This window comes from Bos indicus, chromosome 2 (genome assembly GCF_029378745.1).
Source record: "Bos indicus isolate NIAB-ARS_2022 breed Sahiwal x Tharparkar chromosome 2, NIAB-ARS_B.indTharparkar_mat_pri_1.0, whole genome shotgun sequence".
Lineage (NCBI taxonomy): Eukaryota > Metazoa > Chordata > Mammalia > Artiodactyla > Bovidae > Bos > Bos indicus.
This window is the reverse complement of record NC_091761.1, coordinates 103,737,935-103,763,148: the sequence shown is the minus strand read 5'-3', so window position 1 is coordinate 103,763,148 and position 25,214 is coordinate 103,737,935. Positions and strand designations below refer to the sequence as shown.

Here is a 25,214-nt window from a genome sequence, read left to right as displayed (position 1 = left end):
AGGTATGCAGGATTGCAAATGCTTTTGCTCAAGGGTAGTGGGAACCTAGTCTCTTTCCAACGAAGAGTCTTCCCAACAGGGATACGGTCTTAAGGAACAGAGAACATATGGGAGGAGACCCCAGTATCAGAAAGAAGTTTCCTGGATCAGAGATCCCTGTTGCCTAAGTAAAGCCTGAGGCCTGATTCTAGAGCGTTGTCCTAAGGTGGGTCTGCAGCCTGGTTAGTGCCCCTGCACCGAGGGGCACTGTTTGAGTGCCTAAAAGATGCTCTAAACCTGTGGCCTCCCCAGTGACCTTCCAGTCTTCATCACGAGACAGTGTTGCAGGTCTACATGAGAGTGCTTTCCCACTGACCATCCAGCTAGTGACTGAGTAGTTAGAACACCAGCTCTGCCTCAAGCCATATCATCCAGGGCCCTCCTCAGAGGACCCCTCCCTGTGATGTTCAGAGCACTTGTAAATCTAACAGACGCTTGGTTATCCCTGGGGAGGAGCTTCTGTAGATATATTTTGGGGGTCAAATGGAATAATCCAAGTGACCCGTCTCGGGAAGTGGGGAGGGGCCATTAAAGGTCAAGTGCGATCTGAAATCTCCCAGCTTGTGTTTGAATCCTGCTTTCATCACTTAGTAGCTGTACAAACATAACCTTGGGCAAATTGCTGAGCCTCTCTGAATCTTAGTGCTCTTATCTATAAAGTGAGGTCCTAGTTCTAGTTGGGAGGATTCAATAGGCATTTACATGTGAAGTAGTTGTCGCAGTGCCTGGCACATAACATATGCTCAGTACATGTGTTGTTATTTATTTATGTATTTTAAAAAAATTGGAATATAATTGCTTTACTATGTTGCATTAGTTTCTGCTGTACAACAGTATGAATCATCATCAGTTCAGTTCACTTCAGTTGCTCAGTCGTGTCCGACTCTTTGTGACCCCATGAATTGCAGCACGCCAGGCCTCCCTGTCCATCACCAGCTCCCAGAGTTCACCCAGACTCATGCACATTGAGTCGGTGATGTCATTCAGCCATCTCATCCTCTACCATCCCCTTCTCAGACTTTATTTTTTTGGGCTCCAAAATCACTGCAGATGGTGATTTCAGCCATGAAATTAAAAGATGCTTACTCCTTGGAAGGAAAGTTATGACCAACCTAGATAGCATATTCAAAAGCAGAGATATTACTTTGCCAACAAAAGTCCATCTAGTCAAGGCTATGGTTTTTCCAGTAGTCATGTATAGATGTGAGAGTTGGACTGTGAAGAAAGCTGAGTGCCAAAGAATTGATGGTTTTGAACTGTGGTGTTGGAGAAGACTCTTGAGAGTCCCTTGGACTGCAAGGAGATCCAGCCAGTCCATCCTAAAGGAGACCAGTCCTGGGTGTTCATTGGAAGGACTGATGCTGAGGCTGAAACTCCAATACTTTGGCCACCTCATGCGAAGAATTGACTTATTGGAATCAGCTATAAGTATACATATATCCCCTCCCTCCCTATTTTATTTTTGTTATTGTTTTTATTGTTCTAAGGACTCAAAGGATATGTCAGGGATGGCTACAACTCTCCGGAGTCTGAAGGAAAGACTTGAGCTCTAAGTGTCCACTCATCTACCCAGTCTCAGCCCTTATTTGGAGACCTTACTTATTCTTCTCTAGGTCTGGGATCAAGGAATGGTGGAAAATGCAGAATTTTTGTTTATTTCATTTTTAAAAAATATTTATGAGTCAGTTCAGTCACTCAGTCGTGTCCGACTCTTTGCGACCCCATAAACCACAGCACGCCAGGCCTCCCTGTCCATCACCAACTCCCGGAGTTTACCCAAACTCATGTCCATTGAGTGGGTGATGCCATCCAACCATCTCATCCTCTGTTGTCCCCTTCTCCTCCTGCCTTCAATCTTTCCCCATGTCAAGGTGTTTTCCAATGAGTCAGCTCTTCACATCAGGTGGCCAAAATATTGGAGTTTCAGGTTCAACATCAGTCCTTCCAGTGAACACCCAAGACTGATCTCCCCTAGGATGGACTGGTTGGATCTCTTTGCAGTCCGAGGGACTCTCAAGAGTCTTCAATACCACAGTTCAAAAGCATCAATTCTTCAGGGCTCAGCTTTCTTTATAGTCCAACTCTGACATCCATACATGACTACTGGAAAAACCATAGCCTTAACTAGATGGACCCTTTTTGACAAAGTAATGTCTCTGCTTTTTAACATGCTGTCTAGGTTGGTCATAACTTTCCTTCCAAGGAGTAAGCATCTGTTAATTTCATGGCTGCAGTCACCATCTGCAGTGATTTTGGAGCCCAGAAAAATAAAGTCAGCCACTGTTTTCACTGTTTCCCCATCTATTTGCCGTGAAGTAACTGGGTATTTTTATCCAAATGGACCATGGATTCTAGAGTATCTTTTAATTGGAAACCAAAGGCCTTTGTCTTCTCCTAAGTTTCTCTGCATCCTATTTTGTCCCATTATCCTACCACTAACTACATTATTACCTCTCATTGGCCATTCTATCTCTGCCTTGCATCCAGCTCCCATTGCTGGCCAGAAGAGATTGCAGACTGATCTGAGGGATGGGGACTCAGCATCATCTATAAAGGATTAGGACCCTATTTCTGCTCAAAGACTTTTGAAACCAGAACAGAAAGGGAGCATGCTTATGTTCAATTAGGTTCTTTTCAGCAGTGGTTATTTCTTAATTTTTCAATTCAATGTCTCATGTTGTTCTTTTCTACCTTCTTGTCATTGTGCTAGATTCAATAAGCACTACTGATGGTTTACTTGGCCAAATGCGGTGCTTTCAGGGACAGTTACATCCCCTGCCCTTCCCCACTTCCCCAGGCTGTAGTTCTCTTATTTTTATTACTTGAGAAAATTCCCCATCTCTAGTTATTCAATTAATAGTACAAAGGAAGAAGATGTTATACAGAATATCACTGACAGGATGAAGAAGGAAATTACTGAGAAGTGATTTTATATTGTTTCTGTTGCCCTGGAAAATTTTCTTGTTTAGATTCCAGAAATTACTTATTTTAACCTAACAAGTCTCAAGCTTCAATCTTTGTAAACAATGGGTGTTGCTCTAAAATGATAGACGATGACTGAAAAGTCAAAAGAGATTTTAAAACTACTGAATCGGTTGGCAATATGTGTTCAATGAGTGGCTTCCTAAGTGGCTCAGTGGTAAAGAATTTGCCTACAATGCAGGAAATGCAGGTTCAGTCCCTGGGTCAGGAAGATTCCAGGGAGAAGGAAATGGCAACGCACTCCAGTATTCTTGCCTGGGAAATCCCAGGCACAGAGGAGCCTGTCGAGCTACAGTTTATTAAGTCGCAGAAGAGTTGAACATGACTGAGCAGCTAAACAAAAACAACAAAAGTTAAAATGGGCATCTTATTTTCATGATTATAACGGTGCACAGAGTGCCTTTGGCAAGCTAGGGACATTTCTATTTAATTTTCCACTCTATCATGTGTAAGGAGTTGGATATCTGAAAAGCTGTAATAACTTTAACATGGAATCATTCTGGTAGATTACCAAAAGGCATTGTTCTTCCAAAAGTAGTTGGATAGCTTTCTTTCTACGGAAACTGTGAATCCAGTACCAAGGCCAGAAAAGTAAAGACTTAGACAGAGGTAAACTTTATATTGAGCATGAAACAGCTTCTGAGCCACCAACTGCTTCATTTGGACAAAACGAAAACTTAAAAAGCAGAGAGAGAAAAGAGAGAGAGAGAAAAACTAGACATGTTTAGATAGTATGAAACTTGATGGAAATAAATTTTGATTTGTGACTAATGCTCTCAATTATATTCCAATTTTATCCTGTAAAACCAGCTAGGGGAAACAATAGCCTGTTGTAATTGAGAAGGGAAAATAATTATATCTATAGGAAGGAACTTTGAGCTTGAGATTTGCTTTTATATAAAAAAAGCAAGTATGTTCACTAATAGTGAAACAAAAGGCAGAATATTTGGGATCCTAAGACTTTGAATTTTAAAGAAGTAACACCACCAGTATGTGAAGTATGGAAAAAGTGAAGAAAAAGATTGAACAGTGAGGGCCAGCCAGGGCAGAAATTGGAAGATGCCTTAGTTGAGGCGGGTACTTAATGGAGGGTGACTTCTGGGCTGTTTCTTTGAGTCACCAGCATTTTTTCTCTTGTCTAGACCAGGGGTCTTTCCCACTTTACCTCCTGTCCTGTGCCAATCCTCTCTTTGTAGTATGTTGTCTAGAGTTAGCTTTTGACACCTGGAAGATACTAAGAAGGTCCTCACTGCTTGAGAATTCCCTGGTTTAGCTGAAAGTTGCTTGGACTGGCAAACTCTGTCCTTGATAAGGCAACTTCTTTACTACAGATCAAACGTGCTTGCTGTGAAATAAAGGAAGGCTGTAGGATTTGGTGTTGTGGGTGGGTGGTCCTATTGGTCTGGGTTTATGAGGGGGAAATTTCTTACAGCAAGTGACACTTGAGCTGCACATACTATGAAGAAGCAGCCACGACGAGGAAAGCACTTATTAGACTCACAGACTTAAAATATTTGTACTAGATATTGCTCATTTGAAGGCAGGCTGCCGTCTATGGGATCGCACAGAGTTGGACACGACTGAAGTGACTTAGCAGCAGCAGCAGCAGCAGCAGAGGTAAGTCTGGATGGAGCAGAAGGTGCAGGCTAGAAACTGGAACAATATTTATCGTTATTCCTTTACCTCACATCTTAAATGTCTGTTTATCTATCTCATACAAGTTGAAGATAACAATAAAGCATGCACATGATAAGAATTCAAATAATATGCAATGGCAAATGATGAAAAATCTCCCTCCCAAAGACAGTCACTGTATCTAGTTTCTTGTGGACCCTTTTGGAGATATTCTGTCTAGACATATACATTCATATGTCCATTTCTCTCTCTCTCTCCTTCCCCCTCTTTCACACAAACAGCAGCTTACATTCCACCCTGGTCTGTATCTTGTTTTTTGTTGTTGTTTGCTTATGTTTTGTTTGTTTGTTTTTTTTCTATCTTAACAATATATTCTAGAAATTGTTTCACTGCATGGTCACAATTTGTGGCATCCAGATTGGGGTGTAAGATATGACAAAGGATTGTTTCTGCTTTGTAGATTCACTTTCACAAAAGATTTTAAGAGTACAATGATTGTATTGCATTTAATTAAGTATTTAAGGGAATGTACTTTATTAACCTAGTGTTCACTTGCTTGGCTTGGCACATGTGTGTTGGGGGGAGAGTGGGAGGCAGGTGGGCCTGGAAGGAGGAAAGCACTTTAAACAGCTACTATAGGAATCAAGTGTAGAGGCAGACAGGATGGAACACAGTAACCACACCCAGCTGGTTTCAGCCCTGTTCCCAGCCATCATATTTTTAAGAGAATGCCCCTCCATTAGGTGATCCTAACTGGAGCTGGATGACATTTAAAGGAATCACAAACTTCTCATTAGTTTTTGTTTGTTAGTTTATAGATTTTATTTTTTTAAGAGAAGTTTTAGGCTCACAGTACAACTGGAAGAGGATGCAGAGGTATCAAGTACAGCACATGCATTTTTTTTTTTTAAGTCGCTCAGTTGTGTCCAACTCTTTGCGACCCTATGGACTGTAGCCTGCCAGGCTCCTCCATCCATGGGATTTTCCAGGCAAGAATACTGGAGTGAGTTGCCATTTCCTTCTCCAGGGGATCTTCCCGACCCAGAGATGTGAACCCGAGTCTCCCGCATTGCAGGCAGGTTGTCTACCGTCTGAGCCACCGGGGAAGCCCACAGCACGAGCATAGCTTCTCCTGTTCATCCCCTATTACAGAGGTACTTCTGTGATAATTATTGAATCTACATTGACACATGGTAATCACCTATAAGTCCATAGTCCGCCTTAAGGTTCACTCTTGGTATTACACATTCTATGTGTCTGAATAAATGTATGCTGCTGCTGCTGCTGCTGCTGCTAAGTCGCTTCAGTCGTGTCCGACTCTGTGTGACCCCATAGACAGCAGCTCACCAGGCTCCTCCGTCCCCTGGATTTTCCAGGCAATAGTACTGGAGTGGGGTGCCATTGCCTTCTCCGAATAAATGTATAATAACATGTAAAATCCACTATTATAATATTATCCTACAGAATATTTTCACTGCCCTAAAAATCCTCTGTGCGCCACCTCTTCAACGCTCTCCTATTGGTTTTCAATTATACCTAAAAGTTCTTCAACACACTTTAGCAAACATTTTTGGAGCCCCCGCTGTGTCTGTTTGGCGCTTGTCTTTTCAGTGCTTGAGGAAGCAAATGTTCCCTGCAGGCACAGTGATCCTGCTTGAGAACTTTCTCTTGGCTTATGTGAGGGCAATCAGGACTTGCCAGGGAATTACTGTGCCTGTAGTAGTCCTCATCAGTGACAAGAAGGAGGTGGAGGATAAATATTCCTGTGTCCTCACCCTTCAGTGGGACAACTCTGGGATGCAGTCCATCCTGTATCCTAGTGGTACCCAGGGGGATTAAGCCTCAGCTACACACAGCGTCTTCCCTCTGTATTATTTTTTTCCCCTTGCTTACTTTCCCATTTTCCTTCCCGTGTTTCCAAGGATCTCTTTTATCTACTCGCACTCAAATCGTTGTCTTGGGATCTGTTCTGGGCAAAACCAACTTTAGATTCTGGGATCCTTCCAGCTTCATCCTTACTCCAAAAGAAAGTGCATGCCATCACTGAGTGTTAGTGATGGATTCCATTTTGACAGACCCCAGTCTCCTTGACTGTTTCAGAAAATGGGCTTTTTCATTCTTTCCATTGAGCCCCCAACTTGGCCATAGTCCCATTCTCATTTCCAGGGAGAAAACAGTGTGAAGCAGTGCTCATGTGGTCTGTACATTATCTGTTTTCCATGTGAGCAGACGCCTGTGGGAGTTGACCCATGCTATTGACATAAAGCAGCACCTAGCTGGGCTCATGTAAGGAAACAGCAAGAAAGATGTGTCCATCTCAATAATTCTGGCAGTCCTCATTCTGTGCACAATCTGTGGGTTCCCCAGGCAAGGTTTCTCACCTTTTGTAGTCATGTTATAGCTTTCTTGATCTCATTTTTACCTTTTGTTTGAAAGGGCTTGTGAAGATATAAACTGATGAAGAATTTTGGAAATGCTGGTAGGATCCTAGAGATAGAAATTAGCTCCACATTGGGACTCTCAAAAGGTTCTGTTTGTAGCCAATCAAAAAGCAAGGGCTTATGTTTCTCTTACGAGGAGAAAGGTGAACTCAGTAAAAGAAATTAATGTGACTTGAACCGAGGTTTTCAATGGTTGTCTGACCATTTCATGAAAAATTTACATGCCTTTAGTGCAATCATTACACATTCATGGACAAGTTTATTTATTTATTTTTTTAACTAATAAACAAGTGGGATGGAGGCATTGTAATTGAGATTTAGGCGCTTACTGTGTGTTGGGTCTCAGTTCATTCATATATCGATAAGAAAGCAACAGGTGTGGCTTCTCTGTAGAGACTGGTTCATCTAGTAGATGTCTGGAATACTTGGTAAAACTCGTTTTGTGTTAGAAGGAAGTGTAGCTGTTGGTCACAATCTAACTCTTACTGGTCACTTCACGTGTGTGGCTCAGAGGCCACTCAGAATAAAGACTGGATTTGTGTCTCAGGACTATGAAAGTTTTCACATATGCTAGGTCCTCTGGAAAAGAGAGGTGGGAAGCACCAGAAAACAGCTCATCCCAAAGACATTTAACTCTAGCCAAAGACCTGTCATTTGGTCCTGATTATGAGAATTATAGGATTTACTGCCTTGAATGCTCTTCTTAAGTCATCATTTCCATTTTGGAGATGAGAGACTGGAGTTGAAAAGGTTGAAGGAACTTGCTCAAGGTCCCTCAGTTTAGAACTAGACCTCTGGATACTCTCCCTTTGACTTTGAAATAAGTGATTCTCAACCAAGTTTGAGAATAAAGACTCTCCCTTTAAAGGAAAGTTTGGAACGTCTTCTTTTTTTTTTTTTTAGGATGAAAAAGTAATTTATTGGTTTTCATTAAATAGACTATTACACAGAAATAAAAATGAGTAAATCATCAGTTCAGTTCAGTCACTCAGTCATGTCCAACTCTTTGTGACCCGATGAATTGCAGCACGCCAGGCCTCCCTGTCCATCACCAACTTCCGGAGTCACTCAACTCACGTCCATAGAGTCAGTGATGCCATCCGGCCATCTCATTCTCTGTCATCCCCTTCTCCTCCTGCCCCCAATCCCTCCCAGCACCAGGGTCTTTTCCAACGAATCAATTCTTCGCATGAGGTAGCCAAAGTACTCATTTTTATTACACAGAAATAAAAATGAGTAAATCATAACCACATACAAAACACAGATAAATCTTAAAAAACAGTAAATCATTTGAGAAAAGTAGGTATGCATCTAAACAAAAAAGAGAAGAAAAAGTGAAATAGACACAACAAATACATGGTGTATGATCCCAAATACATAAATTCAAAAACAGGCAAAAATAGTCCAAATTGGCTAAGGATTGTGGCAGGCAGATTCCTAAGGTAGCATCCATAATTCCAAGCTCCTGGGCTTATACTCTTATGTGTTCCCCTCCTCTGGAATGTGGGTGGAACTTATGACTCTCTTTTGCCAAAGGGATGAGATGTATACAATTGTGTATATGATTACATTACATAAGACTCTAATGTCTATCCTGCTAGAGTCTCTCTTTCTCTCAAAAGTTTAAAACTTCTGAAGGATAGTAGTCCTGGTTTTTAATAGTCGCTGTTTAAGGAAACACATATATGCACCTGTGTATGTGGTTCCTCTGTGATAACCCAGCCCCACTTCCTATCGTGTAGCTCCATCAAATATCAGAATTCTTTTTCTGTCTCAGGGATCCTTCCAATTGTTCAGTGTTTAAACCTTCATTTGGGGGTGAAGAGAATCAAGAAAGGGGGGGAATCATTTTAGATTCCTTCCTCTCCTTTGACACCTACATTCAATTAGCCACCAAATGTGGCTCCTTCTCCCTCTCCCACTCTGAATGGCCAAACTACACTCGCAAGCAACTGGTCCTCTCACTTCACTTCCACTGCCTCAGGCTCCTCCAGCTTTTTGTTGAGTCACTGAAACAACCTCCACATGGCATCCCAGATTCGATTTCCTTCCTCCTCTAATCCATCCTGGGCACCATTGTTAAGCTTATCTTTCTAAAACACCAGCTTCATGCCAATTCCCTTCTGAGAAATCTGCGGTACTTGGAAACCTCTAATGTCTCTAATACGAAAATACACCTCCATCCCATTTTGGCTTTTGAAGTCCTATCCAACTGATTTCCACTGTTTTTCTGATCAGATGCTGCTGCTGCTGCTAAGTCGCGTCAGTCGTGTCCGACTCTGTGTGACCCCATAGATGGCAGCCCACCAGGCTCCCCTGCCCCTGGGATTCTCCAGGGAAGAATACTGGAGTGGGTTGCCATTTCCTTCTCCAGTGCATGAAAGTGAAAAGTGAAAGTGAAGTTTCTCAGTCATGTTAAACTCTTAGCGACCCCGTGGACTGTAGCCTACCAGGCTCCTCTGTCCATGGGATTCTCCAGGCAAGAGTACTGGAGTGGGGTGCCATTGCCTTCTCCACTGATCAGATGCACTTGGGATCAAATACAGCTTGGCTATTTACTGGCTATGAGACCTTAGGGAAGTATCTTACTCTCCTTAAGTCAGTTTCCTGATCTGTAAAATGACCACAGGAATAATGCCTATCTTTCAGGGTTGTTGGGAGAATTGGAAAAATTAGCTAACACCAGATTCATTCATTCAGCCTTTATATTCTTATGCTGCCATTCCTCATTCCTTCCCATGAGCCCTTCTCTCCAGGAAGTCCATTCTCTCTGTCGACGTCTAAATGTGCCATGCTCATTCATGCTCTAGACTTTGTGGGACTCATGTGTTCTCTTCTAAGAAATCTCTATCTTTCCTTCCCTTCCTTTCCTTTCCTCTTTTATTTTTCCAAATTCTATTCTCTCAGAGTCCAGCTCAGGATTCACTCTCCCCTGGGAGATCTCCAAACACTGCACCTGGTCTTTGTCCTCTAGACTTCCCAAGTGAAGTGAACAGACAATAAGCCATGAATCACTTAGCCCAATGTCTCCCCAAATGTTCCTGGTGGAAGGTGATGCACATAAAACCGGCCCCATGATCAAGCTACACAGGAAGTCCTACAGACTCCCTGTCTTACAGCTTCATAATTCATATGTGCCCAGTCAAGCTTCTGAAAGGTGCTACAAAAAATTATTTAACTTTGCTCAGTGTTGCAGTTCTCAAATCTATTTGGCTGTGGAACTGGTTTTTCATATAAAAACTGTTAAATCAAGGAGTGTGTGTTGTTAGGAGCACACGGTGAGAAACTGACTTAATGGTCTCGTGATTTTTCTCTCTTTGGGATATTATTTTCCTGGAAGCGGATGATTCCCTCTTTTATTTTTATGTTTCCATCAGCATTTAGCCCTGTGATGTGCATCGTCTAGGTGCTCAATAAATATTTGTTAAGTGGAATAAAGTTTGAAATGTGGAGAAGGAGAATTTGAACATATGGTTCTTATTTTTAGGGGTTCTGGTCAAAGTATGGTAAAAATTAATATGAAAAGTGGTGCCTTAAATAAGATTTGGGAGCCTGTGGGTTTCAATTATGCATGTTATCCTTTTGTTCTATTTATTTAGAGGTGAGAGATTTGGTTAGATGGTAACTCTATGTTCCCATTTTGTTTTTCTTTTTAAATGGATTTGAAGTAAGCTATTTAAATAACTTCAAAAGTTTGTTAGGATAGAGCCCCAGCTCTGGGGGCCAGTTTGCATGTATGTTTTCCAGATATGCACACACAGTATCTGTGTAGCATGCCCATCATTTAAGCTGAATTTCTTTTTCAAAGAATCTGAATATCATTTTGATTTAAAACCCATATTTTGGGGCAAAAGTCTGGAAATAATGGGACCAAAGTATACAGTGCTATAATAATTACAACCTTATAGTAGCATTTTCCCTGGATAGTCTAAATAAAGTTTCATTTATTGGAATAACTTTTTAACTGTACCCTTAATTCACCACAGATATTTGAGCTTTAAGTTTTGCTTGATTCTTATATTTGAGATAGAATTCAGATACTTAGTGTATATGCTTACAGGCATATGTTGTTTTATAGGAGAGACTCTTACATTGCAAACTCTGGGGAATATGAAGTTGAAGATGACCTTGGAAGGAAAAAATTGAAAGATGTATTATTGCCCATCAAATGTCTGGATTTCTCAAAGGAGTAGATCTGCTGAAAGGAGTGTCTGTGTTTCTTCCTTAAATGGGTTGGCTGGGGCACTGAAGGCCTTTGGTTTTGTATTCCTTGGTGATGTCTTTTAAAGAGGAAGTGAAGCTCCTGGTGAAGCAAAGGCCAGACATTGGTAGCGTTGAGGTTCACGACATGTTCAGCCTGCGGACTCCTGGATGACCTTGCATTAGTCATACCTCTCTGGGCCAGTCTCTCCTCCCATACCCTGTGGGAGGGTGGTGCCCCCTCTGAGGTTCGTGTTTGGATGAGTTATCAACCGCAGTGAAGCACCCTCTTGAATCAGTCCTTTGGATCCTGGAGCAAAATAAGAAAAGTGTTCTTCATTCTCATGTTTTTCCATCCATCTTGCTTGTCTGGGTGTGGTGCTTTCATTTCCTCCGATGAGGAGCAGGGGTTCTGTCACTCTTGTTCAGTATTTAAAAATAAAAGCATTGAAGGCTAAGCCTTCAAGCATATACACTTTTAAAGAGCATTTCCATACTTGTGGGGTTTAATGTATAACAGCAGGCATTGATCTTTTAAGACCCCTTTCATTTTCACTCTCGTGGAGTACGATAGTGTTTGTGACTTTGTTGAACTGTGAGTGCATTGTTTTATGCATTGCACTGAATCACAAAATTGTTGTTTGACCATGTTTGACTGACAAAACATCACTTTCCTATGAGTCAAGCTACCGTAAGTAAAAGAGTAAAATCTACCCTGGTCGTCTTTCCCTTCAATGCAACTTTCTTTTCTTGCTGGTACAGATTGTCTGAACCTCCATAAATCAAGAGGGAGGGGGACTCAATCCCAGAGTTGTTGACTGGGTTGTCATAGCTGGCTGGGCTCTGGAGTGAGGATGGCCAGTGTTGGGCACAATTAATTCATCCATAGAAGGAAGAAGACATTGAGCAAAATATCTCAATGAAGTAATGGATTTAGATGCTGTCAGGAACATCTAAACAGCATAGCACTTGCTTCTACGTCAAACGTGACATTTGGCATCGAGGGTAAGTTTACAGAGCCAAAGCTAAACGCAGGTCAGAATCTGACACTGTGTTAAACCATTCTGATGTGTAGCGTGTGGCTTATGTTTTTTGATAAGGCCAGCTGCAGTTGATTCGTTAAGCAGTAGGAGAATGCAAGTATAAGAGAAACACATCCTTATGGAAAAAAGACGCAAGTAGAATTATTTTGCTGAGTGGGAAGATGGAGATGGAGGTTGGAGAATGGGGTTAGGAAAGAAAGTAAAAAGTTGAAGAGAGGAGTGGGGATACTGACCAAGGTGCTTAGCACCATAAAATGTCAGTGTTTTCTTGGATAATGCTAGTGGCTGTGCATGAGGTAAGAGTGACTAGAGAAACTTGTATCCTTTCTGCAAACAAACAAACAAACCCAAAAAACTCTAAGTTCAGAGAAGACTCTAGTCAGACCCCTGACTTATCAGAAGTGAGAAGTGGGGTTACATTGATCAAAAAGTATTTTATGGTGCAAAGTACCCACCTCTAAATCCAAGTCACAGCTTTTATACAATCTTACATAAAAATCAACCTCATAAAGCATATATCTACACATATTTACATTTCCTTTCATTAGGATTCAATCTTTCTTAATCTTCAGCATTAAAAATTTTTTTTAAATTTTTTATTGGTGTATAATTAATTAATAGTGTTGTGTTAGTTTCAGGTATACAGCAAAGTGATTCAGTTATACATGTACATGTATCAATTCTTTTCCTCAATCTGTTTTTAGTATTGATTGTAAACAGGATATTTTAATAAACAGTTATAGTGGGAAAAAAATAGGTACAGCCCCATTTCTAGCCTGTACTTTGCTGCAATTTATTTTATAAACCTAGTATTATCTGCTTTGAATGTTTTATTCCTGCCAGTGCTCTTTATGGAGGAATAGTGTTGCTAGAAAGCACCTGGCACATACTGGTTGTGCAAGGAAGGTGTGAATATTGTGAACAAACAATTGACTTATAATGCTGAGCTGGATCTGCTGTTTTGCACCTGGAAGTCAAGCTGAGATATACTTAGTGAGCTTGTGAATGCTGAGTGCTGGGGAGTCCTGAATTCCTGTGAGGTCACTGTGAGGTTTGCTTTCACTGGCTTTTATCTCTCCTGCAGGAACAAGTGTATGACAGATTCCACAGTTATTTGAGGTTATACAAATCATGGGGTAAAAAACAAAGAGAATTTTGACCAAAATGCTCAAATATAGTATCTGTGATGATGTGTCATGTTTAAGATCTACATGAGAAATGTAGATTTTCAAAGACATAAGATAAAAAGATAAGATTTTTTAAAAAATATACTAGAAGTATACAGGAACAAGTCTCAGTCAACATACCCCTAAGTGGACTAGGAAGCTTTCTGATCCCTTAAACATACTGAATATATTGTGCAAATGGTTTGGGAATGTAGGCTTGCTGGGAGAGATTAATTTAAAAAAAGCAAAAAAGATAAGAAATAGAACATGCTTGCGTCATTTTTATCCCTGGAGGAAGAGGGTGTTTGCTTACCCACTGAAGAAAGTGTTGATGAAGTGCAATCTTTAGTCCAGACCATTTTGAAAATGACTGGTCAACTTTATACCAGATCCAGACAGAGTTCTTTCTCCTCCAAAAACTCATAATTGATTTGGGAGACAAGGCATACAGATGAATAGAAGGCAGTCCAGGGTAAACACCCATGGTTTGGGCAGAGAGTCATTGTGGCAGGATTAGTTGAGTGTTGAGAGAGTCAAGGTTTTCTAATTAAAAGTTTCCATGAGAAAAAAAAAAAGGAGACTCTTAGAATCATTGTGCTCACTATGCTTTTTTCTTTCCAAGGAATAGGCCTAAGTGGTTAGAGGATACACATGTAAATAAGAAATCTTAGCCATATGGCCTCTTAAATGCATGAGAAATGGAATTACTAGGCTCTGAGGGAAGACCAGAAACCATAGTAACAGCCAAATCTCATGATGATGAAGAAACTCAAAGAATCGCCATTTTTCTGTCCAGCCACGTGGGATGATTCATGGATTATGGTTTGTCATTAATATAACTCAGCTTTGTTGTATTTACCTTTCTGATTCCTCAGCTGAACACCTATTTCCATCTTCAGTTCACAGAGGCTATGAATCATTTTAGACATTGGCTGATCTTGGTGAAGTATCTATCATAGCCCAGCAAGTTGCCGTCAAGTGGGAAGATTTACAAATTATAGACATGGAAATTTGTACATCAGCCACTGTTAAGGACACTTCCTTCTTTAGGGGGCTATTGTAGGGACCCCTTTAGCAGAACTTGAAGTCATGGCACTGACTGCCCAAGTCAGGTAGTGTCCACAGACCCCCTTTGGCAAGTACCCTTATGGGCCCCTTGCCTTGACTTTGAAAACTCAGATGCCATTTAATTTAATTTCAGGCATAATATCTATGTTGTACCTCTGCCTGCCAGTGCAGGAGATGTAGGAGATGTAGGTTCAATTTCTGGGTCCCCTAGAGGAGGAAATGGCAACCCACTCCAGTGTTCTTGCCTAGAGAATTCCATGGACAGAGGAGCCTGGAGAGCTACAGTCCATGCAGTCACAAAGAGTTGGACACAACTGAGCACACACACATTAGTCAGGGAATCAACCAATTAATTCTGTTTTATTTTTTATATTTGGCTTGTATTTTTTGTATAATGAACATGAATATAATGCAAATACACACACATATACACATATATCGGAGAAAGTGATGGCACCCCACTCCAGTACTCTTGCCTGGAATATCCCATGGACTGAGGAGCCTGGTAGGCTGCAGTCCATGGGTTTGCGAACAGTTGGACACGACAGAGCGACTTCACTTTCACTTTTCACTTTCATGCATTGGAGAAGGAAATGGCAACCCACTCCAGTGTTCTTGCCTGGAGAATCCCAGGGATGGGGGGGGGCCTGGTGGGCTGCCGTCTATGGGGTCGCACAGAGTTGGACACGACTGAAGCGACTTAGCAGCAGCAGCAGTAGCATACACATATATGTGCATGATGAAAGTGAAAGAGGAGAGTGAAAAAGTTGGCTTAAAGCTCAGCATTCAGAAAATGAAGATCATGGCATCTGGTCCCATCACTTCATGGAAAATAGATGGGGAAACAGTAGAAACAGTGTCAGACTTTATTTTTTGGAGCTCAAAAATCACTGTAGATGGTGATTGCAGCCATGGAATTAAAAGACGCTTACTCCTTGGAAGAAAAGTTATGACCAACCTAGATAGCATATTCAAAAGCAGAGACATTACTCTGCCAACAAAGGTCCGTCTAGTCAAGGCTATGGTTTTTCCAGTGGTCATGTATGGATGTGAGAGTTGGACTGTGAAGAAAGCTGAGCGCCAAAGAATTGATGCTTTTGAACTGTGGTGTTGGAGAAGACTCTTGAGAGTCGTTTGGACTGCAAGGAGATCCAACCAGTCCATTCTGAAGGAGATCAGTCCTGGGTGTTCTTTGGAAGGAATGATGCTAAAGCCGAAACTCCAGTACTTTGGCCACCTCATGCGAAGAGTTGACTCATTGGAAAAAACTCTGATGCTGGGAGGGATTGGGGGCATTAGGAGAAGGGGATGACAGAGGATGAGATGTCTGGATGGCATCACCGACTCGATGGACGTGAGTTTGAGTGAACTCTGGGAGATGGTGATGGACAGGGAGGCCTGGCGTGCTGCGATTCATGGAGTCGCAAAGAGTCGGACATGACTGAGCGATTGAACTCAATGCTGCCTTTTACAAGATCATTATAATTTATTATAAAGAAAGGATTAGTTTGATTGAAATGCTAATCCATTAAAACTATCTGGCATTTTTTTGAAGGAAACAGTACAAAAGAGGAAGCCTACTACTGTCTCCTTCCAAGATAGATCATTAGAAAATTAATATGAAAAATTCCTTCAGGTGCCAGAAAGGCCTTGGAGAGAAATAAGCATCATAATGCTACTAGTGGAGTTGTGGTTCTTAAAAATGACCCTGGCCTCTCAAAACCATCTTGCCCACCTGGACGGAGTCTGAAAAAGTCCTCAACGGCCATTTTGAAGTTTGAGGAGGAGGCAGAGGCTGCTCAGCATCTCTTGTACAGAAATCCAGGAGACAGATGTGACCTTCTCCTGGAAAGAAAGAATGAGAAGACCTTTCTACAAAGATAGCTGCACAGTAAAAGATGTCCAACTCACTTTTAATAAGTGATAGTGATCCTGAGAGTAAAAGGAGGTGCTGGATGTAACGCCTTGTTTTTGATGGATCAGCATAATCTGCTCGGTAAATCTCCTTCCTTTAAGGCTTTAATTTATTGTCAACATTTTCTTCCCAACTCCTCTCAAATTGCTCCCTCACACTTTGGTAACCTTGTGTTTTTAACTTCTCTCTTGTCTTTGCCTCTTGCTAAATTTCCTTATATAGAGTTGTAATAACTTTAGATGATTCTAAGACTAAGGCATTTTAAGAATTGAAGTATGTTTCCTGTCTCCTCAACTCTTTGTCCACTCTCATGTCCTTTGCAATTGTTTCCCCATTATATTATCTCATTTGAAGTGGGCTAGGTTCATGATACTATGGATTTTCGATAGCAAAAATAATTAGTAAGTTATTATAATGAAGTAATGATTTTTACTTTCAGTCAGTCTGCTTCTTTTTCTCATCCATTCTCTTTGCTTTGCATTTTTCCTTCAAAGTGTTTTCAGTCATGACTTTGTTCTATCATCATGTAAGTTATCTTGTTTTATTTTCACATTTATCACTTACAGAGGTAATAACATGCTTGGAGAATCTGAGTTATGTGTTGTGTGCTTTGTCTATGGTTTTTCATCTACTTTTCACAACAATTGAATGAGGTAGCAGTTCTTATTCCTGTTTCACAGGTGAGGGAAATGAATTCGAGAAGGTTTAGAAGCTTTCCTAATGTCACAACACTGATAAGTGATGAAGCCTAGATACAAAACTCAAAACCTATGATTTAATTACTGTGTCCTACCTCTCCATATAACTACTACTTATGGGGTCTTTCCTACCTACCGGGTAATTTTAGGTGCATTCTCTTGGAAGTTATCCAACAACTCTATGAAGAGTTAAATAGCTACACAACCTACTATTAATAGCTGTGTGACTGCTAGTTAATGAACCTGAGCTTTATCTCGTCTGTGACATGATAATAACACTTGTTCCATCTTTGTTCCACAGTTAATATGAATGTTTCATGAGAGTATGAATATGAGAATAGTTTCTAAACCAGGAATAATGATGTAGTGGTACACAGTGTAAGCATGGGAATGTTATTTACTGTGTTAATGGGGCGATTTTCTAAATAAGAAATCTTAGGAACAGAGAGGTAGATGTAAATTTAGCCACAAATGTGCACCATGTGTAGGGAACTGTCCTTGGCACTTGCTGGAATGCTCTACTCAAGTTTCTTGGTCCATGTCGGGCAGATCTGGAATTAGAGTTGGGTGGGTTCCCAGATGGCCCTAGTGGTAAAAAGAATCTGCCTGCCAGTGTAGGAGACATAAGCGATACGGATTCGACCCATTGGTCTGGAAGATCCCTTGGAGGAGGAAATGGCAACCCACTCCAGTATTCTTGCCTGGAGAAGCCTCTTAGACAGAGGAGCATGGTGGACTATGGTCCACAGGGTCACAAAGAGTCGGACACGACTGAAGGACTTAGCACGTGTTGCCTCTAGATGAAAAGAAGAGTGATTTCTAAGAGGTTCTCATTTCATAGCTGAAGGACTGGTTATAGTCAGAGTTGCTGCTGAATTTACGAGTGGAATTTCATGCTGACTTTCCCTGCTGGAGTTTTGTACTGGCCTCATTGCCCTAATCCTGCATTACAATATGCTTTTCCAGTGTAATTGATGATGTCCAGATTTCTTTGGCTCTTTGACAAATGCCTTGCTATACAATGCTCTGTCCGGAGCTTTTTATTATTTATTCATTGATTTACTTTTTAAACAAATGGAAATGAAAGCAAGATGCTTGGTTTGAAAGCATCCATGGTTTAACCGTGCTGGTTCTTCAGGTGCTCCAGTGCCGCATGTTTTTTTGAGAACTCACTGAAAGTAAGGCTCAGACCACTGGCTGAATATTTTAAGCTGTTGGTAGGTACTCTATGGGGAGGTAAGCAGTCTTCTGCCCTTTCTCCCAGATAATGAGACAGGATGCCCAGGGCAGAGTCAGGGACAAAAAGTCACTGATTCATTTTCCCTCTCCTGCCACTTGCTCTTACTGTGTCCTCAGATAGGGAAGATCATTATACTGTGTCAGACTGGATGATATTTGAAAGAACGTGGGTGTAGTTTCCAAGTAAGGATATATTTTAGATAATGAGGAACAGACTTGTACCAGGGAAATCAAGGTTTCAGTATGGTCTCTGAGGCTCCTGCGGTACAAACTCAAAGCCAAGCTAATCACAGCCAGTTTTTAAAAGAGATCCTCCGGTAACAATCTGAGAGAATAGATATATTATTTGGGCAAAAAACAACAACTACTAAAAAATGATGTTTAGAATAGAGATGAATACTTTCATGTGTTAAGGCAAAGCTGTTAACCAACAACATGAATGCAAATTCCTATTATTAAGGAGTTCTATTGCCGAATTGGAGAAGACAGTGGCACCCCACTCCAGTACTCTTGCCTGGAAAAATCCATGGACAGAGGAACCTGGTAGGCTGCAGTCCATGGGGTCGCTAGGAGTCAGACACGACTGAGCGACTTCACTTTGACTTTTCACTTTCATGCATTGGAGGAGGAAATGGCAACCCACTCCAGTGTTCTTGCCTGGAGAATCCCATGGACAGAGGAGCCTGGTGGGCTGCCGTCTATGGGGTCGCACAGAGTTGGACACGACTGAAGCGACTTAGCAGCAACAGCAGCATTGCCGAATTATAAGAAAATTCATCACTTCCCTAGGGACACAATTATCACTTATTTTATTTATATTCAGTTCAGTTCAGTCACTCAGTCATGTCCGACTGAGACCCCATGGGACTGCAGCACACCAGGCTTCCCTGTCCATCACCAGCTCCCAAAGTTTGCTCAAACTCATGTCCATCGAGTTGGTGATGCCATCCAACCATCTCATCCTGAAATAATCATATTTAAGATTCTTTGGCAGGTGTTGTGTGAGTTTGTGTGTGTGTGTGTGTGTGAGATATGGTTTAATTTATTCATTCACCTCAAATTATAGAGAAGTTTGTAGCTTACATGGCTTCAATCAGTCCTGACTTGTTTTTCATGTCTTAATTGATTTGAATGGATAAGAGATGGCAATAATAATAACAGTAATGATAATAATAATAATACTATCTGTATAGTGCATAGTTCATTCACAAAATGTATCCCTTTTAATCTTTAAAACTCTCAAGAGAGGATTTTTAACCTGTGAGTCAGGTAGAGCAGACATTATTATTGTTCCTTCTTATGGCAAGTGAGCTATGTACCACTATAAATTGTTAAGGAGAATTACATATTTTTCTTATCATAGTCCTATTAAAAAACTTAAATATTTTAAAATTAATATGATTATTTAGATTTTATTTCCAGAATATAACAGGTTTCCGGTAAAACACTAATTGGCAACAATTATTGTTCCAGGAAGTTACATAACACTTCAGTAGGCTATGTAAAAAGCCTGACACATGGTCTCGGATCAGCTGCCTTCTCTTCCTTACCTGGACATGGCTGCGTTGTTAGTACTCCGCACTGTGCTATGTCGCCTGGAAGATACAAATGTGTTTAGGTCATGCTATGTGCCCTCCTGTTGTCCGTGATCTAACTGGAGAGAAAGACCATGGCCATCGCTGAACTGCAAATTGTGGCCAGGACTGCCTGGGTCATGCATTCCCCACCTTGGAGTCATAGGGAAGGTAAGACCATCCAAAGCACATACACGGAGAAGGATAGGGGTAGTTCTCCAAAGTAAAGTCAAACTATCATTTCTGGATAAAAGATGAACAGATTAAGGGCAAAAGATGGCCAGGTCAGGTACTTCTTCTGATGTCCATAAAGTGATGAAGTCCTCGGTTTCCCCCCTGACCAATTTCCTCTTACTCTCAATTCTCCTCTCTCCAGGTACAATCCTGGCATCTCTAGTTGCAAAATGAAATATGTTTTCCTCTATATAAACATGGTTATTATACATGCTGGTTAAGCATAGTTAATATGGTACTATCTGTAGTATATATTTCAAATACATTAACTTTAAAGAGCTTTTCGTGGGCAGTTTTGAGGATTTAACCATCATTTATAATACAGCATCTATGGCAAAATGTATGCTATGGAACCAAACACTCAAATCAACAGACAAATTCTTGGAACATGAACTGGGGTTGTATGAATATGACTGAGTGAGAAATTGTGCAACAGAACTTGGAAGGACTGAAAACTTTCAGAGACAGGAGTCCATAGGAGCTCTGTGAGTCTGGGGAGAAGGCAGAAGGCATCCTGATCCTACTAACAATCCATCAGAATCCTGATGGCATCAACACCTGACTTGTGTTCCCCCTGTATTAACCTATGGATGCAAGAGTGACCTGGGTCTCATGTCTCAGAGGCACTGATCTGGGGCAACTAGATGGGACCCTTTTCTTTTCTCATTATCCCAGTTATGTCCCTCTTGAAACTACATCCTTGTTCGAAAACAAGAGGAAGAATGTATTTTGACTGACTAATTTTTCTATCTGTTTAAAACATTTTAAACACAAAAATACAAGAAAGTGAAACATGTTTTATATGCAGTATAAAAGTAAAAGTCTCATCATTCCCCTCAACAGAGGTATCCAGTACTTGATATATTCAAGGGTCCGTTTTGTAAAATGAATTTCCTAATATGTAAATGAATTCAGTTCAGTTCAGTTCACTTGCTCAGTCGTATCCGACTCTTTGCGACCCCATGAATTGCAGCACGAATTACATCTCCTAATTTTATCAAAATTAGACAATTTGGGGAGGAAAATTGTCTATATGCTTCAAGCCCTTTTCTCTTGTAACCTAGTGTTTTATTACAGTTTCAAAGTGTGTGGTTGTGGATGTTGCAGACGGGGAGGGGAGGATGGAATTTAAAGACGAGTTTGATAAGTGTAGTTTTAAGCTTGGTGGAACTTACTGATTAGGATGACACACTCTGGTTTCCATGGAGAGAAGGCACAGATGCTCTGCCTTTGGGACCCTTCCAGACCTCATGTTAAGTGTCTCTTCATCTAGCCAGTCCAGATTTATAGCCTGTATAATAAAACTGTAGTTGTAAGTATAGCACTTTCCTGAGTTCTGTTAGTCATTCTAGCAAATGATCAAACCTGAGTGGAGATCTTGGGAACTCCCAGGATTTGAGCCAGCTGGTCAGGCTTGTGGTGTGCACTTGTGACTGGCATCTTCACTGAAGGTAGTCTTGTTGGGGACTGTGTCCTTAATTCTGTAGAATCTAGTGCTAACTACGGTGGTTAGCATCAGAATAGAAACACAGTACAAAACCATTACTTAACCAAAGGATATGTAAGATTAGCCACAACGTAGTGGTGGTGCTGTGCTCAGTCGTGTCTGACTTTTTGCCACACCCCTGGACTGTAGCCCTCCAGGCTCCTCTGCCCATGGGATTTCCCAGGCAAGAATATGGAGTGCCACAATGTAGAATGCAACACAATTCAGAGTAGCCAGGGCCAGATCAGAGCAGTTACCTTGCATGAGATCATCAACATCATTCCCTGGTGATTGAGAGGAAAGCTGTGTGACCAGAGACCCTGAGCAACATGATGTCTGGATGTTACACTGAGACAGAGGAGGAGGAAGGAAGACTGCTTGAGAAAAATGAAATGGTCTAATAGCGTGTTCAAACTTTGGACTAATTACAAATGCATTTGCTTTAGATTGCAAGAGACTGAGGTTTTAATAATTTCTTAAAACATTCTTTTTATTAACAGATTTATTCCACTGAATCAGCAGGACTAGGGGGTTGAAGGCAATAGGAGATCACTATAGACATTAATGAAAACTACGTTTTCTCCACCTGCCCCAACTCCCTCCCCTGTGAAACATTTATATTGCTGTGCATAAAATTTGACTCTACTATGAATATATAGCTTATTTTATCGCCTCTCACTCTTATCCTGGAGTTTTGCTTTTGGTTCAGAAGTATCTTGCCATACTGACAAACTCACATTTTCCTTTCCAGTTGTCGACTTGCATATCAAGTGGGTCGGAACAGAAGCAGTTAGTTTCCGTAAGGCAGAAGGACTGTATTCCGGTGAGTCATGAGTTTCCATGGGTGTTGGTCTGAGCTGTTTTGGGCCTCTGGTCCAGTGCTTGGTTATTGTGGGATTGTCTGTGGCTTTCAAGATTCATTGAATCACTTACTGCTTATATTAAATGCTGGGAAGGAAATGATGGATCAAACATTGGTTGAGGTTTTTTAACAGTTTGTTTTTTCTGGTGGAGTTTTAAATCTAGTAGGAAAATAGATAGGCAAATAAGTAATTTTGACAGAATTTTTAATTATTTTCTTATCGATATTTTTATTGACATATAGTTGATTTATAATGTGTTAATTTCTGCTGTCCAGTAAAGTGATTCAGTTATATATATGGGCTTCCCTGGTAGCTCAATGCTAAAGAATCCATCTGCCAATGCAGGAGATGTGGGTTCGATTCCTGAGTTGGGAACATCCCCTGGAGGACAGTATGGCAACCCATTCCAGTATCCTGGCCTGGAGAATCCCATGGACAGAGGAGCCTGGCGGGCTATAGTCCAGGGGGCTGCAAAGAGTCAGACACTACTGAAGTGACTGAGTATGCATGCAATGCATGCATTTTATATATATATATATATATATATATATATATATCCTTTTTAAAATATTCTTTTCCATTATGGTTTATCACAGGATACTGAATATAGTTCTCTGTGCTATACAATAGGACCTACCTTGTTATTTATCCATTCTATACAGAAAAAACTTGCATCTGCTAAATCCCAACCTTCTGCTCCATCTTTCCTCCAACCCCCTACCCTTTGGCAACTACCAGTCTGTTCTCTACTTCTGTGATTCTGTTTCCGTCTCATAGGTAGGTTCCTTTGCATCATATTTTAGATCCACATATAATTAATATCATACAGTATTTGTCTTTCTCTTTCTGACTTACTTTAGTTAGTATAATAATCTCTAGTTGCACTGACAGAATTTTTAAATTTCTGTAATAAGAAAGTAAGAAAGAGATCTCGGAGTCAGTCATCCTGTGCTCTCTAGGGCCCCTTCTGTTTCTGAATAGGTCCTGAAAATGCCTGATGCTGGTACAAGCGTAGATGAGGAGAGCACAGGCTGAAATGTCTGCAGAGGCAGTCAAAAGAAATAAATGACATGGCTGGTGATGATCGGGGAAAATTGGGCAAATGATATCAGTCCTGCCGGATTTTTCAATTTTTTCAACAGAAACTAGAAATCTGTTATTAAAAAAGAAAAAATGTAAATAGTGCCAAAATTTAAATGTTGACAAAAATCCCCCCATAAACATACAAATACAAAATCACTACGCAGAAAAATTATATACGGAGCCGGTCATATTTGGACAACAGATCCCCGTGTGCAACTGCTGGTATAAATGGGGTAGTTCAGTGCAAATCCACGAGAGGAACCATGAGAACACCTCGCTGTTTTTAAAGGCTATCTCTGAGAATTACTGAGCAGGACTTTTCTTCTTTTTATTTTCTAGCTTAAAAAACTGTCCTTTGGTAATAATTGTTGGTTAACATTCCCTCGGGCTTCTCTTGTGGCTCACATGGTAAAGAATCTGCCTGCCACCAGAGGTGACACAAGAGACGCAGGTTCGATCCCTGGGTCAGCAAGATCCCTTGGAGAAGGAAATGGCAACCCACTCCAGTATTCTTGAGTAGAGAATTCCATGGAAAGAGGAACCTGACAGACTAGTCCATGGGGTCACAAAGGGTCAGATACAACTGAGCAACTAGCACACACACACACACACACATACACTCCCTCAGCAAGAACCTCACTTGCCCCTCCTCTGCTTTTCTCAGACTTCTCTCTCTGTGGACTCTTTCCCTTCTTCCTTCTCTCTGATTAAACCATCTTCCTTCTCTTCCTCATCTTTGCATCACTCAATGTAATTTATCTTCTCTAAACATTTCTTAAATTGGATGGGAATCCAAAATTTTATACAGAATTCACATCTCCCCACTATTTTCTCTGTATCTTTTCTTTTAATTAAACCAGAGGGATTGGATCCTAAAGAAATTTGAGGTTCTTTGTCCTAATCATGGCATCCGGTCCCATCACTTCATGGGAAATAGATGGGGAAGCAGTGGAAACAGTGTCAGACTTTATTTTTGGGGGCTCCAAAATCACTGCAGATGGTGACTGCAGCCATGAAATTAAAAGATGCTTACTCCTTGGAAGGAAAGTTATGATCAACCTAGATAGCATATTCAAAAGCAGAGACATTACTTTGCCAACAAAGGTCTGTCTAGTCAAGGCTATGGTTTTTCCAGTGGTCATGTATGGATGTGAGAGTTGGACTGTGAAGAAGGCTGAGCGCCGAAGAATTGATGCTTCTCAACTGTGGTGTTGGAGAAGACTCTTGAGATCTTCTCCAACCAGTCCATTCTGAAGATCAGCCCTGGGATTTCTTTAGAGGGAATGATGCTGAAGCTGAAACTCCAGTACTTTGGCCACCTGATGTGAAGAGTTGACTCATTGGAAAAGACTCTGATGCTGGGAGGGATCGGGGGCAGGAGGAGAAGGGGACGACAGAGGATGAGATGGCTAGATGGCATCACTGACTCGATGGACGTGAGTCTGAGTGAACTCTGGGAGTTGGTGATGAACAGGGAGGCCTGGCATGCTGCGATCCATGGGGTCGCGAAGAGTTGGACACAACTGAGCGACTGAACTGAACTGTCCT

At 41.1% G+C, this 25,214-nt stretch overlaps 1 long non-coding RNA gene across 2 annotated transcripts in view; it reads left to right on the top strand.

Annotated features, from left to right (window-relative positions):
* The window catches only part of LOC139177239 (uncharacterized), a 67,822-nt gene extending 45,079 nt beyond the window's left edge, over positions 1-22,743 (top strand). Inside the window, exons 5-7 of one of the 2 annotated variants that reach the window (XR_011561731.1) lie at positions 5,684-5,810; positions 19,900-20,171; positions 22,472-22,743. This is a non-coding gene — a long non-coding RNA (uncharacterized lncRNA). The remainder of the gene's footprint in view (positions 1-5,683; positions 5,811-19,899; positions 20,172-22,471) is intronic. The other variant, XR_011561733.1, reaches the window with a different exon arrangement.
* The last annotated feature ends 2,471 nt before the right edge of the window (positions 22,744-25,214 follow it).